Here is a 14459-nt window from a genome sequence, read left to right as displayed (position 1 = left end):
TGATTTCTGCTCCCTGTGCCCCGGACGGTCCGCTTGGTGCTGCGCTGACCTAGCCATGAAACACCACGACCAGACAGCAAGCAGCAGGCCTATGTCTGCCGTGGGAGGGACCACGCCAAGGCCTGCTTTATCTGGGGCCTGTCCATGCCTACGCCTTTCCCTGCCCCCACTCATCTCTAACCCAGACAGGACAGTAAGTGAAGTCCCTCCCCTCCCCCAAATCAACCGTTTCAGTTGGGGGTAGCAGCACAGAGCTGGCAAGTGTTTCTCAGTCATGCCCCACACCCCCAGCTACCAAGTCACTCAAAGCTCTCCAGAGAACTGAGACACTGTCCCAAAGAGAGGGCAGCCAAGAGCAGGACCAGAAGCTCATCCAGGCCAGGAAGACCTGCAAGCCACTTCATTCCGGCGGGATCCAAGGGCCCTGTCTTTCTTCCGAGTGGGGAAGTGCTGCTTCGGCTTGGTGTGTGTGTGGGGGGGGGGGGGGGTCATTAAATGACACCAATGTAATTAACGGAGGAGGATCGGGTGCAGTGACCCCAGTCCAGTCCATTCTGAGAGGCACTTACAGGTTCTCGGAGAACAGGATGGCAACTGAAAGCAGAGGACCCCTCAGAGCCATGATTTAGGGAAAAGGAGAGAGAGGGGAAGTTTCTATCAGCCTTCTCGGCCACATGCCCTGAAGAGAGGGGGCAGGGGTCTCTCGAAAGAGGAAGGCATGCAGATACAGGTGTGCAGACATCCAGCTCTGTCTCCCTCTCCCCTAGAGAAGTCTGAAGTAACTTACTGAGAAGCAGCGTCTCCCCACTGACTTCCCTCGCCTCCCACCCCAGCTCCCCAGTGGCCTGTTTGCGCTGGGAGCCCAAGGGATCCAGAATTTCAGGCAGCCACTGGCTCTTCTGATGGCAAGGACAGGCCCGCAGCCCTGGCCGCGCCTCTCTCGCTCGGGTTACCTCGGAAGGTGTCCGCTTTCCTCTCAAAGGCAGCCTCTGTCCTGGCCCTCGGGCCTTCCCCTCCAGCCCAGCCTACTGGAACTCGTGATTTTTAGGGTTTCCCCTTGAAACGACTCCAGAAACCACAGCCATTAAAAGAACATGAAAGTTTGACACCTTCTGAATTTAGGAATGAGGGGACTCGAGGGGCCAACTCTACAAACTCACACCTGCCACTCAATGGCAAGGAGACCAAGTTCTCCAGCTAGCGGGAGCTTTAACTCACAGCCTCTTCATTCAGCGCCCGCCTTCAGCATGCGACAAAAGAAGGTGGCCTGTAACTTCCTCGCCAATCCCCTCGGGGGTCTTTCCCTGCTCTGCCTAGATACCTTCCATCAAGCCCCAGGAAGCAGCTTTCTCCCTGGGAGATCCGTGACCTCAAGGAACAGCTTTGTCTCTGGACCCAGCATGGACCACGTCCCCTCTGAGGGGACCTGCCCTTTGCTTTTACGGTCTGCGGGACTGTTAAATGACGGGGACAGAGGCAGAGGGACCGGGCCTCCCCCATCACTGCTGAGCACCTCTCTCCCATCCATGCACCCCACACAGCACACCAGCAGGAGCGGGCCCTCATTCCTCCCGAGGCTTCACACACAGGTACCTCCAAAGCACACAGGCCCAGAAAGTTCTTTTCCCGACACGCCTACAATGATCACTTTTGTTTTCAGGTCCCCAGCCACGGACCCAACTCCTGCACTGGACATCAGACAACTTAGCTCTGGCTCTCCAGCACCACCCCCTCTGTTTTTTTTCCCCCCGGGATGCACATACACACGGCCACGAAAGGGTGGACAGGGCCATCCCCAAAGCCAGCCGCCTTCCAGCTTCCAAAGGCAGTGTCTCCATTTCCTCACGCCTCCTTCACCCTGGACTTTACCGGCCATTCCCTGGGGCAGAAAAGGGTGCCTTTCTAATTTCTTTCTTTTTTTTTTTTTTTTTTTTGAGGCAGGGAAAGCCAAACTTTGGACTGACACCGGCCCTTCCAGGATTCCTAAGTCAGGAACTACGCCAAAAGAGCAAAATTAAAAAAAAAAAATCAGCAAGGCAGGTAAGATGGACAGGGCGAAGGAAGAAGGGGGCTGTGCTCCCAGCCTGGCTTGGGGATGGGGGGGAGGGGGAAGCCGCGCGCAGCCCAGGAAGGTTCCAACCGGGGCTGCCGAGGAGTTCAAGTGCATCCAGCCTGCCCTTCCCCCACCTGCCCCAAGAGAATGGGAAGTTCAGCCAACACTGCTAGCACCTGCCTGCGGCTCCAGGCCGGCTGCGCCGCTGCACTCACCTGGCACACAAAGCCTCCGCACACCTCCGGAGGGAGGAGGCACTCGCAGGTCCGGGGGCCGCGGCGCGCGCGACACTGGGGAATTCCGGCGGCCGCCGAGCCGCGGACCTGGCCACCCCCGGCGGCGAGCGCCCCAGCGGCCGCGGGGGCCGGGGGCGGGAGCGGGGGGCGCATGGTGGCGCGCGCGGCGCTCGGGCTCCGTCCCGGCCTGGCCGCTGCCCGCCTGCAGCCTCGCGCCCTCCCCACCCGCCCGCCCGCCCGGAATCGCTTGCTTTATGTAAATGAAGCTCAACTCGCAGTTTGCGGCGCGCACCGCCCGGGGAAGGGGGGCGGGCGGGGCGGGGGGCCTTTGGGGATCCACATTACACAGCAACAAAGCGGAAGGTTAATTTGAAACTCACAACCCCCGCCGCCACCGCCGCCGCTCGGCTCCCCGGGCAAAGCCTGACATCTACAGTCGTGCCGGGCGCAGGCCGGGTGCTGGGCGGCAGCCGCGCCCGCGGGGACACGGGGACACGCACACACGCACACAGGCACACACACACACGCACGCACGCACACACGCGCGCACACGTGGGCGCGCCAGGCCCCGGCGCTCGGGCCGCGCTCCGGGCACAGGCCTCCGGGCAGGGCAGGCCAGGCCCCTGCGCGCGCGCCCGCCCGCCCGCCCGCCCCGGGGACGGGAACCCTGGGCAGCTCCGCCTCGCGCCGCCCCCGGGAACCAACGGAGCCGGCCGGCCGGCGGCAACAAAGCCCATCCCGTCCCCAGGCGCTGACCCCTCACTCATCAAAAGTCAGGGGCCGGGCCTGGGAGCGGGCGAGAAGAAAAGGGACGTGCCCTGGCCGCGCTGAAAGGGGTCTGGGGCCTCCTGAAGCACAGCCTCTGGGCCCCATCCACGTCACCACTAGGCCACTCTAGCATGGGGACACTGGCCAATGTGGACTGGAATTTATGTGAAACACACACCCATCCTATTAACTGCTTTATAGGGCACTTCTGTTTTTCAGCTGCACAAACTTATTAAAAAAAAAAAAAAAAAGAGCATCCCCCTGCTCACCACGGAGAGTTGAAGGATAAAGGGTTTTCCCCCCCCTAGGTAACAGAGAAAAACGTAGAGAACAGGAGTTGCAGCTTTTCAGGTCCACAGGGCCCGCCTTATTAAAGCCACATCATTCCTGATAAGACAGAGACCAGGCCCTGACCAGGGAAAGGCTCTGGCTGGGTCAGACTGAATGCGGTCACCCCAGCTGGCCGCAGCCATGGCGGGACATGCTTCCCTTCCCTACTCTGCTCAGCAAAGGCGGGAGTCCGGGAATCTCACCCAAGTGCCCTGTCCTCCAGCATGAATCCCAGGCGGTATGAATTTCCTCCCCATTCTCTGAGCTCAAAAAAGGCACCTGCTCTTCACCCCTTTCAGCAACACCCCCCCCCCCACCCCCGGTCTGGCCCGGCAGCCTGGAGTCTCCTCCGACTGCACAATAATGAACCGTGCGAGTGTGAGAAATATAATAAGCTCACGAGGCGGCGTTCGGCATGTGTGGAATCACATTAGCATCAGGCACACCCTTGGTGCGGGCGGCCGCGGCCCGCTGAAAGCCTCCAGGTCCCCGTGGACAAGCTATTTTGCACAATATAATTGGGGTTCAAATTAACATAAATCGCTAACCTGTTGGGTACAGAAAGACCCCTCGCTACACGTTAGTCCAGAGAAAGAGACTAAGGAGCATTTTCTTTTTCCCCACAAGGGCCCCTGGGAGAAGGGACTGCCTCGAGGGAATCGTGTCGATGAGGGACAAAAGCAGACACAGGCCAAATTCAGCCCCATATTGGGGGCAGGGGGCATGGAGTGAGGAAGCTCAGAGGGTGATGCTGGGATCCGGGCGTTCAGCCCCACCAGACAATTTCCAGGCCGCCTGACTTCAGGCCCACGAACAGGTGGTGTTTTCAAAACACACGATTATTTATATTAGCCACATGAGCTGAGAACACCTTAAAGAAAACCAATTAATAATTTAATTGAAAAAGTGACTATGAATAATACATGAAGATGATGATGGTAGCAATAACGCCAGCCACGTGGCACGCACCACGCAGAGCCGTCCCCGGAAATCTCTCCAGGAAAATGAGGGCTCCAGGGAGCACTCCCATCCTCAATCCCCGGCTTGTGCTCACCTGGGGGCAGTCTGGAGCCCATCAAGCAAATTATAGGCGGGAAGAAAACGCTTATACTCCCCCAAAAAGCCAAATTCTACTGCCGGGTCTGAACTTTTATTAGCAGGGGACAGCCTCGTAATCTGGTGACATCAAGAACCTGGTGGGCTGACAGATAAATCCCTCAATCCAATAAAAGCCAGAAAAGCCCAAAGAACCAGCTCATGAGTAATCCAGAAGAATGTGGGGATACCGAGTAGAAGGCCCTGGGGGAAGGTCCCAATACCCCCAGGGGCCCTAACGGCAGGCACCCTACAAGGAGAGTCGGATAACTCTAGTCCTTTCCCTGGATCCTTATCAGGCAACCAGCAATAGACATGGTGAGGCCTGGTCAAATCTGCCCTTGAAACAGGCAGAAATTTTCACAGGTAACCCCCAGGCACGTCAGCGATGGCCCCTGGACCACAATGAACCTTGAGGATGGCACAAAAATCGGGGGATGGGAGGGTATAACACAAACTTATATCACGGAAGCAAAAGACAGCATGCAAGTTTTGTCCTTTCACATGGAATCCAACGGTTCTGTGTCGGATGCGTGTGTGCGCTCCAGCTCTGGAAGGCCCCAGCTCGTCTGCCAGGGGCTGCCCACCTGCCACTAGCCCTAGTCCACCCCACAGAGCCATCGACCGGTCTCCCGGCTCTGCCTGTCCTCAACACAACTGACAAATAAGCCCCCTCAGAGAAAAAGTGATCTCCCCTTCTCGGTATCCGTAACTCGCCTCATCTCATCTGGAAAGCGTAACTGGCAACAGCCAAAAGGATAAATATTTTCAAATAAATCAGAGACTGCTAACCCTTTCCACACATCTCGCCTTGCCCTCTCTCCAAGCCAGAGGCCAGCCTCCCTCACACTCAGCTGGCCAGTCCACCATCACCATCATGGTCTATCCAAACGCGCTCCCTGGTCCCCAGGAAGCCCCACAAGGCCTCTCACTTCAACCAAGGTGACAAGGCTCCTAGAGCCGGGACCAGGCGGATGCCAGCTACAGCTGTGCTCCATTTCCACAGCACGACTGGGACAGACAGGTCTGTGCATTCTTCCAGGGCCTTCTATTTTTATTAACTTACACATACACATTGATTTTAAAACCAGTGCTTAAATAACCTTGAGGCTTTAACAGAGGGGGAGCCAGAACAGGGCAAACACACACACACACACACACTCAAACTCACAAAGTCCCTGAAATGAACAAGCACACATTGCTCACCATGCCCCAAATTTATTCAACCACATGTAGGCAATTCTAGGCAGGGGCCTTGTCCTTTGCTGGGTAGCTCCCACTGAGCTTGGTGCAGCCCTCGGGTCTGCCCACACTCACCTTCCCAGCCAGGGAAGCCTACACACCAATGTCTGCATCACCTCTCTCTGACACAAACCTCAAGGCCTCATCTGCCACTGACACCCCAGATTCCATCCCCAAACCCTCGGTAGACCGTGATCCACTTTACCTACCCAGTCTCCCCCAGCTCCAAGTCTGCCAGTGACGGCCACAAGGAAAATACAAAGGAGTAACCAGCATCTAAACACTGTGAAGGGGGTAGGAGGACAAGGAAGCTTTTCCAAATGAATCTCAAGGGACAGAGCCCAAGTTTTTGCAGCACCAAAATAAAGAACTTGCCTTAAGAGAGTTTAACACCCATCAAGAGCTTGCTCTCCTTTCTTTTTTTTTTTTCAACCCCCAAATACATGATTTCTGAAAGGGCAAAGAGAATTTGCCATGCAAGACTTTTATACCCAGGGGGATCCTTACATTTGTGTTTCTAAACCTTGAAATTGAGCATTGTAATGAAAAGGCGGGTGGATGCTTCCGGATGGCACTTCAGAGACACACGCTTTGTCCGGGGCCAGCAAGAAGAGGCAGAGAGCAAGAAGGCTCCTATTTTGATCCTGGGCCATCCCCACTACCTGCCACATCCCTTTGAACTCCTCTGCCTGCTGCAAAGGACTGAATTCTTGGAGGGCAAGCAGGTTGGGGGGAGAATCTAGGGGAAAGGAGATGGGAGAAGAGACTAGAAAGGGCAAGAGAACTGGTCTCTTTCGACCGACCATCCTTTCTCCCAAAAACATCCAGGGCTGCCTCAATTCCACAGTCTGAACCGACAGTTCCTCGACACATGTGTTATAGCAATCAAGGCCCGGGTCCACCTGGAGCACACACTGACCGGGGTCAGCCGGTCGTGCTTGGGCCAATGGCCAATTTCATTGTGGTTGGCAATGCTTTCCCGTGAAGGGGCCGCTTCTCCATCCGAGGCAGGAGCCTGGGAGAGGAACAAAAGATGGTCCCTGCCCACCTGCCCCAAAAAGATCCTAGAATCTCAGTTGCTTTTCTGTTCATGTGAGTGCATCTGAGGCTGGGCAGCCATGTGCAGGGGTGTACAGGGAGAGCCCAGAAATGCTCCCAGGGTATCTGCGGTTCAGACTCAGGGTCTCTGTGGAGGGGACCTGGGAGGGGGGCTCACGAGGCCAGGGGGGCCCGCCGGTCAAAAAAGCTTCATGCCGCTGCTCCGTTTGTCTCTCTGCAGACAAACTGAAACTGGGAGATTTCAAGAATGGAGGGAGGACGGAAAGAAAAAAAATCTAAAACAAAGAGGTGGGAAAATAAAAAAAAAAAAACAGGACAAATGTTTTTGCTTTTGTGTCTCCCCTAAGCGATTGTTGGGGGCCGTTGCATTGACAATCAGCATGAGAAGGCCATCTAAAGGCGAAGCCTCACAAGGGGGCTCCTCGCCTGCCGCCTTTGGTCTGGGAGAAAAAGCACCTTAGCTCCGTTCTCAGGAACAAAAGGCCAGGGCCACGGAAGGGGGGAGAGGTTACAGGGGCTTTCACGGGGAGCCAAGAGTCAATGCACGTTCATTTTTCACCGTCTGAGTTGGAAAGCTGCTCGGTGAACTTGCTAATCACTGCTTTTCCCTCTCCCCTATTATTTCTAAACCGAAAAGAACAAAACAATCTTTTTTTTTTTTTAACCTAAACCCCATCATCCTATTAGAGGGAAGTCTTGGGGCCTGGCCTCGGTCCTTCCTCCTTCCTTCCCCCACTGCACTTTTTTTTTCCCCAGAGGAGGTGGGGGGGAATCACAGGGTAAGGAGGAACCTGGGCCTGGCGGTCTTTCTCAGGAACACCATGAAGACGGACTTGCTGTCTGCAAGGTCTGCAAGGAGGCAGGAAGCAGAGAAATGCATGCAAACATAAATAAGTAAAAACTGAACAGGGGAGAAAGGGGTGTGGGGAGGTGGGGGGGGGGGGGTGTTAGCTCCTGGAAACATTTTCTCTTTCTCACAGTATGGAGTCACTGCCGGCCTGCTACGGATTTGCAACTGAATCAAAGTCGTCAGCACAACGTTGGTTTCACAAGGTTGGTTTTTCCAGGGGTTGGTTTTAAGGTTTGTTGGGTTTTTGATTTTCTTTTTGGAGGGGGGGGGTGCCAGTGGTTTTTTGTTTGTTTGTTTGATTACTGGAGGGGGGAAGCTTGCATGGGGAAAGAGACCATCAAGATTATTAAAGGTGTGTATGTGGTGGGCAGGGGGGACTTCAAGAAAAAGGAACTGACAAGAATCACTGAATCACCGCAGGCCATGCAAATACCAGGGCTAGGGGATGTCGCTAGAAACAGATTCCCCAGCAGACAAACCAAGGGACCAGGCAGATACACGCACCCCTCAGCCTTTGAACCCAGACCTGGCAGTGCCTCGGAGGGTGTCCCCTCCCCTCCCCCTGGGCAGCCACACAGAGCTACAGAGCCAGGCGGGGGAGGGATGAGAGGCCCCGAGAAGAAGCACAATAAACAACTCAAATACGAACGGAAATGACATCAGCAAAGTGAAGGACCTGTTTATGGCAGATCAAAACAAAACAAACTTCCAAACCTTTTGTGTACACAAGATAACTCTATAAAAAGCCATTCGAAAATGTCACTAGGTCGACACTTCAGCATCCCCAGAAAACAGATGACAGTGACCCTGAGGGTGGGGGAGGGGGTGGGGGGTGTCGGGAAGATGGGAGAGGGCAGAAAACCAGAAGGGGCCCCAAGCCAGCTGACTGCTCCCCCCCTCTGCTGATCCTTAATATTTATTGGTGTTTATAATCTAAAAGCCATGTTCTGTGTTTCACTTAATACAAGGCCAGACAGTGGTGTCTAATGAGGCAGCATTACAATCAGCTTGTAATACTGAATTTTTAATGCTGCCAAGGATTCTGTTACATAATAATATGAAAAACAGAAGCTGAAAGTGGGCTCGTGGTGACAGGACACTGGGGTTCTAGGCGGCCCGGCCTGCTGGCCTGCCTGCCTGCCTGCGGCCGGCCCGCAACCCACCCCCACCTTCTCAGCGGCCCGCACGAAGTCGGTATGGAAACCCAGCACATTTCTTAGGAAATCCACGCTTTCCCCCTCCATACGTATGCTCTGCTCCAAAGTTCTATTGCCAGAGTTTGAATTTTAGCTTCTCTGGGGCGAGGGGGTCTGAAATAAAAATTAATGGAGGAAGAAGGGGGGTGGTGAAGAGACACAGAACACAGAGGCAGGGGGAGCTGACTTTAAGTGAAGCAAACAATTGGGGGGAAATCAGAGGGGAAAAGAACTGAGATCCAGGGAAGGAAGGTGGGGGGGGGGGGCGACTGAAGTCGACGGACCATATTTGCAGCTGTTGTTCTTGGTTTACATTGGTGTAATTTAAAAGCATATATACAGCCGCCTTTGCTCCTCTCTGCACTACCCCCGGACTGTAAATCTATAACCACTGCAATGATTTAGTGATTAAAAACATGATAACATATTGTGTAACTGCAAACCACAGAACCCCTGCCAACTCTCCTCCAAGATAAAGGGGGGGAAAAAAGTACAGAAAATGTGTTGCTTGCAGCGATCTTCCTAAACCCAAAAGATTTTAATAAAAGAACCTTTACAGAAGAAGGGAAGGGGCAAGGGAATTCTATGAAAAGCCAGCAAAAAAAAAAAAAAGGTGGGGGGTGGTTAGGGGAGAGCAGCACAGCTTTATGTGGGATTCTTTTCCTTGTACTAACAAATTACGACCTAAACATGCCTTTTCTTTTCTCTCTCTCTCTCTCTCTCTCCCTCTCTCTCTCTTTTTTAATAGTTTCTTGTAACTGGAATAACTGGTCTTGTGTGCTGTCTTGCATATTCAAAGCTGCTTTGTAATCGGATCTGGACAGCCAACCTTATTTGCCTGGACTCAATAGGGGTTTTTTCCTCCCCCTCCTCCCTCGTTTTTTTTGTTTTGGATTCGGTATTGTGAGTTTTCTCTTTCTGGCAGGGAGCGGACATCTCCGCCAGCCGAGACTCTGGTGCCTTTAAGCTCCAGAGCCAGCACCTGAGAGGGGAGGCACAATTTGTAACCTGGCGGGAGGAGCCTAAAATAGCCACACAAAAATCAAACCCCAGCAGCTGGAGGGGGGTTGGCCTCTGAGCAGCTGACCTGACCCCATTCTGCATCTTCTCTTCTTCCTTCCACTGCAGGATTCCTACACCTTGGGTCACATTCGAGCCCACTGTGCCTCTGAGAAGACAGTCACCCAACCCTGGAGAAGTGCTCCATACTTAGCAGAGGCTAGTTGGGGGCAGCAAGTGCATATGCATGCATACACACACACACACACACACACACACACACACACACACACACTCACTCTATACACACATCCATCATGGACAGGGCCAGCTCCAGCCCAATTCCTCTTAGCTCCCACCACCCAGAGCCTGAACTCTCCTTGTCCCCTGTCCTGCTATCTTCATGCCCCCCACCCTACCGACCCATAACCCATCACCAACCCTGAGCACAGCCCAACACGCCTCCCCCAGACTTCCCAGGCTGAAAAAAGGCCCACAGAGCTGCACTGTCTCTTCTCTGGACCAGAGCAGGGCAGTTTATTCAGAGAAATCAATAGGAAAGAGCATTTGCAAATATTTAGATAAGCTCTGTGCGTTTCAGCATTAAGTAATTAAAAACTAAAACTCGGGCAGGGGGCAGGGAGGGGACATGGAGAAAGGGAGGCTAGGCTGCTGGCCTACAGGGAGCAGAGCACCCTGCCCACACCTCAGCTCCCCCAAACCGCACGCAATCCTTTCAAAACGGACTCCGTGGACACTTTCTTAGGAAATCCTCTCCGTGCACCATTTGCTCGACCATTTCAAAATCATTGCCAAATATGGATTCACCTACCACCAAGCTTTCAAGCCTGACTATAAGATAAGTGTGTCTGCATTCATTCCCCCCTCTCTCCACCCCCGGCCCCCCGCTCTCCCCTCCAGAGCCATACAACAACAACCCTTACTTTTTACACAGCCTCCATCTCTGGCGTATTCCTCTCTCGTCTTCGCATCTCTAAATTACTTGCACCAGTTAAAGGTATCTTATGTTATAAGATAAGAGGGCCCCCTGAAGTGGTCATTCAATAAGCCAATTCCCATCCCCTTAAGCCCCCCCTCCATACTTCCCACTCCCCTCCACCTATAGGGCACCTGTACTTGGTGAAGACAGTACCTGAACACCCCCCCGCATGTAAACAGAGTGGCTCCCAAACATTTACCTTCATATATGTGTTATCTATAGCACAATAAAATGAAGGAGGTTTGAAATGAGCCACCCCCGAGGGGGCTCCCCTATAATGTTTCAGAGGACTGGGCAGTCAATACCGGCGCTGCCTCGCTCCTCCCGCTCCCAGCAGCTGAGCACGGCACCAGAGTACCTACGCTGCAGATATTGTAGAAATTTACAGTAAATGTAGGTACACGATTCCAGCACGCTGCCCTATTGATTATGCAGATTCTGATCAATCTACAACCCTCTCTCCCTTTTCCCAAGTCTCTTTCCGAGGACCTCCAAATAAGTTGGTCTGTAACTAGCTATTCTCCCAAAGTAGAGAGCAAAAAGTAATTTTTTAAAAAACATAATAAATACTTCAGTAGCCCCCCCCATACAAACACATTGAAAGGGCTCGAGTCCTTTTTAATTCAAAAGTGAATTTATGTTCTGTAATTTGCATTACAGTCAAGCGATCACCGTATGTCATATTCTTCAAAGGTCCTTAACAAACCTTTTAAAAGTCACTAGAACTAGAGGCCAGAAAAAGGCAATCAGCCTCCTTCTTCCACACAGTCCTTAGATCAGATTTCAATAATTGAGACCAAATAAAAATTGTCATATTTACCCTACTTCAAAGCAACAAGGGGGGAAAAGTTAAGAGTGGGTGATTTCTGAAAGCACTTGTAATCAAAGAATTTGCCCCAGTCGAAGGAATTGCACATTTTGCAAAAGTCAGATTCTGAGCAACAGATTAATTTGCAAAGTGAAAACAGAATTTTTCAAAAAAAAATTTAATAGCTCAAACAAGAAACCTAAGAGTAGAGTCCAGACACAATTTAAATAACACTGCACAAAATACACAAAGGTCTACAACTCTCCGGGAGATATGCAAAAGGAGGTACATTAAAATGCATAATGCAAAAATCCAGGAACTTGCTTTTTTGCATCTCCAGGAGAAAATCAGGGAATAGAGGAATGGTGCAGGACGAAGGGCGAAGAGAGTGGCGAAGAGAATGTAAACAATCCCAGATTCGCGTGAGTCCACACAAAAAAAAGAAAAAAGAAAAGAAAAAGAAAGAAAGAAGAAAAGAGAAAAAGAAAAGAAAAAAAAAACAAAGGAGGAGTGGGGGGGAGGAAAGGGACTGCATCGACGTCTGTCGACTCAGCTGGCCCAGGAGAGGCCGGCCGGGCTGGGGCTCGCCGTGGCCGGCAGCGCTGCCTGGAGCCCCCGGGAGCCCCTAGTGCCCAGGGCAGAGCCCCCTCTGGGCGCTCGCGGTGCTGCCAGTGGGGCAGGGCGGAGCGCGCAGGTAGCATGTCGGCGGCCGCCTCGCCCCCCGCGCCCGGCTCCGACCCGGGGACTCGGGCCCGGCGGCCGTGGTGCCGGCCAGTGGCGCCCGGGCTCGGGCAGGCGCCCGGCCGGCCGCTCGGCGGCGGCGGCCCCGGAGGCTGCTCCGGGCTGGGTGCGCGCCCCGCGCGGCGGCGGCGGCGGCGGCGGCGGCGGCGGCAGCGGCGGCGGCTCAGCCCGGGGGGCCCGGGCGCCGCTCGGGGTGGGGCAAAGTTGGGGGCCGGGGGCGGCGGGGGCGGGGGCGCTCGGCACGGCGGGGCCCCCCCCGCCCCGCGCCCCGCCGCCGGCCGCCGCCGCCGCCTTTGTCTCGGCGCCCGGACCCCGGGGCCGCCCTCGCGCCCTGGGCCCCGCGCCCCGGCCGGCCCTGCCCGGCGGCGCCTCCAAAGTCGCGGCGCGGGCCTCGCCCCGGGCGCCTCCACCCTCGCGGGGGTCGCGGGCGGCCGCGGAGGAGGGGGCGGCCCGGGCGCGGCGGCGGCGGCGGCGGCGGCGGCGGCGGCGGGAGGAGGAGGAGGAGGAGGAAGAAGAAGAGAAAGAGAAAGTTTGGCGCAGGGGGAAGGCGAGCGGGACGCGGCGAGCGGGCAGGGCGCGCGGGCGGCCGGGCGCGGGAGCCGGGAGGGGGCAGGACGAGCCCCATGCAAAGCAGCCCGGGCGCCCCGAGGAGCCCCGCGTCCGGGCGGCGGCGGCGGGAGGAGGAGGAGGAGCAGGCGGCGGCGGCGGCGGCGGCGGCGGCGGGGAGAGCAGAGAGGAGGGAAGAGAGAGAGAGAGAGAGGAGAGAGAGAAGAGAGAGAGAGAGGAGAGAGGGGAAAAAAGAGGGAAAAGTTGCCACTTACGCGGTTGCTTCTCCGGCGGCGGCGGCTGCAGCGGCGCTGCTGGCGGCGGCGGCGGCGGCGGGAGCTGGCGGCGCTTTTAATCCCGAAAAGAGGCGCTCGGGCCGCGGAGCCCATCAAGGCAGCAGCGGCGGCTGGCGGGGGGCGGCGGCGGCGGCGGCGGCGGCGGCGGCGGAGGACGCGCGGCTGGCGGCGGCGGCGGCGGCGGCGGCGGAGCTGGAGCGCGCTCGGCGGAGCCCGGGGCGGGAGGCGGCCGCAGCCGGGGAGCCGGAGCCGCCGCCGCCGCTGCCGCCGAGCAGCATGGTTGGCGGGGAGTTTACAGCCCCCGGAGCGGGCAGGGGCCACGGAGGAGAAGCGGCGGCGGCGGCGGCAGCGGCTCTAGGCTGTAATTGGGATGCAAAGCAGGCGGCGGCGGCGGCGGCGGCGGCGGCGGCTGCGGCCGGGAGGAGGAGGAGGAGGAGGCGGCGGCGGCGGCGGCGGCTGCAGCGGTCGGAGGGGACGCGCTGGAAGTGGGAGCTGATGAGTGAAAAGAAAAAAAAGTCTTTGGATCTTTATTCTGCTAATTAGTTTCCTGCAAAAAATGGCTGTGATTAATTCAGTGCGCATGTGCTTCATTACCCAGGCACGACGGGAAGGGCTAATTAGCCACCTTCTGGATCAATAAGATTCAGCAAAAAAGAAAAGGGGGAGGTGGAGGGAGGCAGAGGGGAGGAAGGGAGGAAAAAAAAAAAAGCCAGGGGAAAGTGATGAGCAGGGCAAGGAGAGCAGGAAGAGAGGATGGGAGAAGAGCCCAGGAAGAGGGAGAGAGGCACCAAAAGTTTATGCATGTATTAAAAACACATACATACACACATACACACACACACCACACACGCACACGCGCGCGCACACATACACACAGAGAAGTGAAATGCAGAGAAGCAACAATAGGAACCTGGCTAAGATTTTTTTTAAAGATTTTTTTCCTTTTTTTTCTCTTTTCTTTCCTCCTTGTCTTTTCTTTATCCCTTTCTTTTTTCCTTTCTTTTTTTTTGGCAAATGCAGCAATGTTTAAATTAAATAGGAAGAGAGCATGGTCAAAGAAAGGGGGGGCGGGGGGGACAATAATGGAGAGGACAGAGCTTTAAAGCAAAGATTTAAGTGAAAGAGCAAAGAATCAGCAGAGACTTAGAATAGAGGCCACTTTAAATTGCAAATCTGGGAATTTTTTTAAGGAGGAAAATTACCTCCCCCAAATCAGAGGGCAAGTAAAGAAAATACGGAG

At 55.2% G+C, this 14459-nt stretch overlaps 1 protein-coding gene across 1 annotated transcript in view; it reads right to left on the bottom strand.

The window, feature by feature from the left end:
* The window catches only part of ZFHX3 (zinc finger homeobox 3), a 237137-nt gene extending 223803 nt beyond the window's left edge, over positions 1-13334 (bottom strand). The window contains 1 exon segment of the mRNA XM_056136936.1: positions 13199-13334. The gene's annotated coding sequence lies outside the window, so the exon portion shown is untranslated.
* Positions 13335-14459: the final 1125 nt, after the last annotated feature.

This window comes from Sorex fumeus, unplaced genomic scaffold (assembly GCF_029834395.1).
Source record: "Sorex fumeus unplaced genomic scaffold, SorFum_2.1 ptg000122l, whole genome shotgun sequence".
Classification (NCBI taxonomy): domain Eukaryota; kingdom Metazoa; phylum Chordata; class Mammalia; order Eulipotyphla; family Soricidae; genus Sorex; species Sorex fumeus.
Note: the sequence above shows the minus strand (reverse complement) of the source record. Positions and strands in the feature narration are given on the sequence as shown.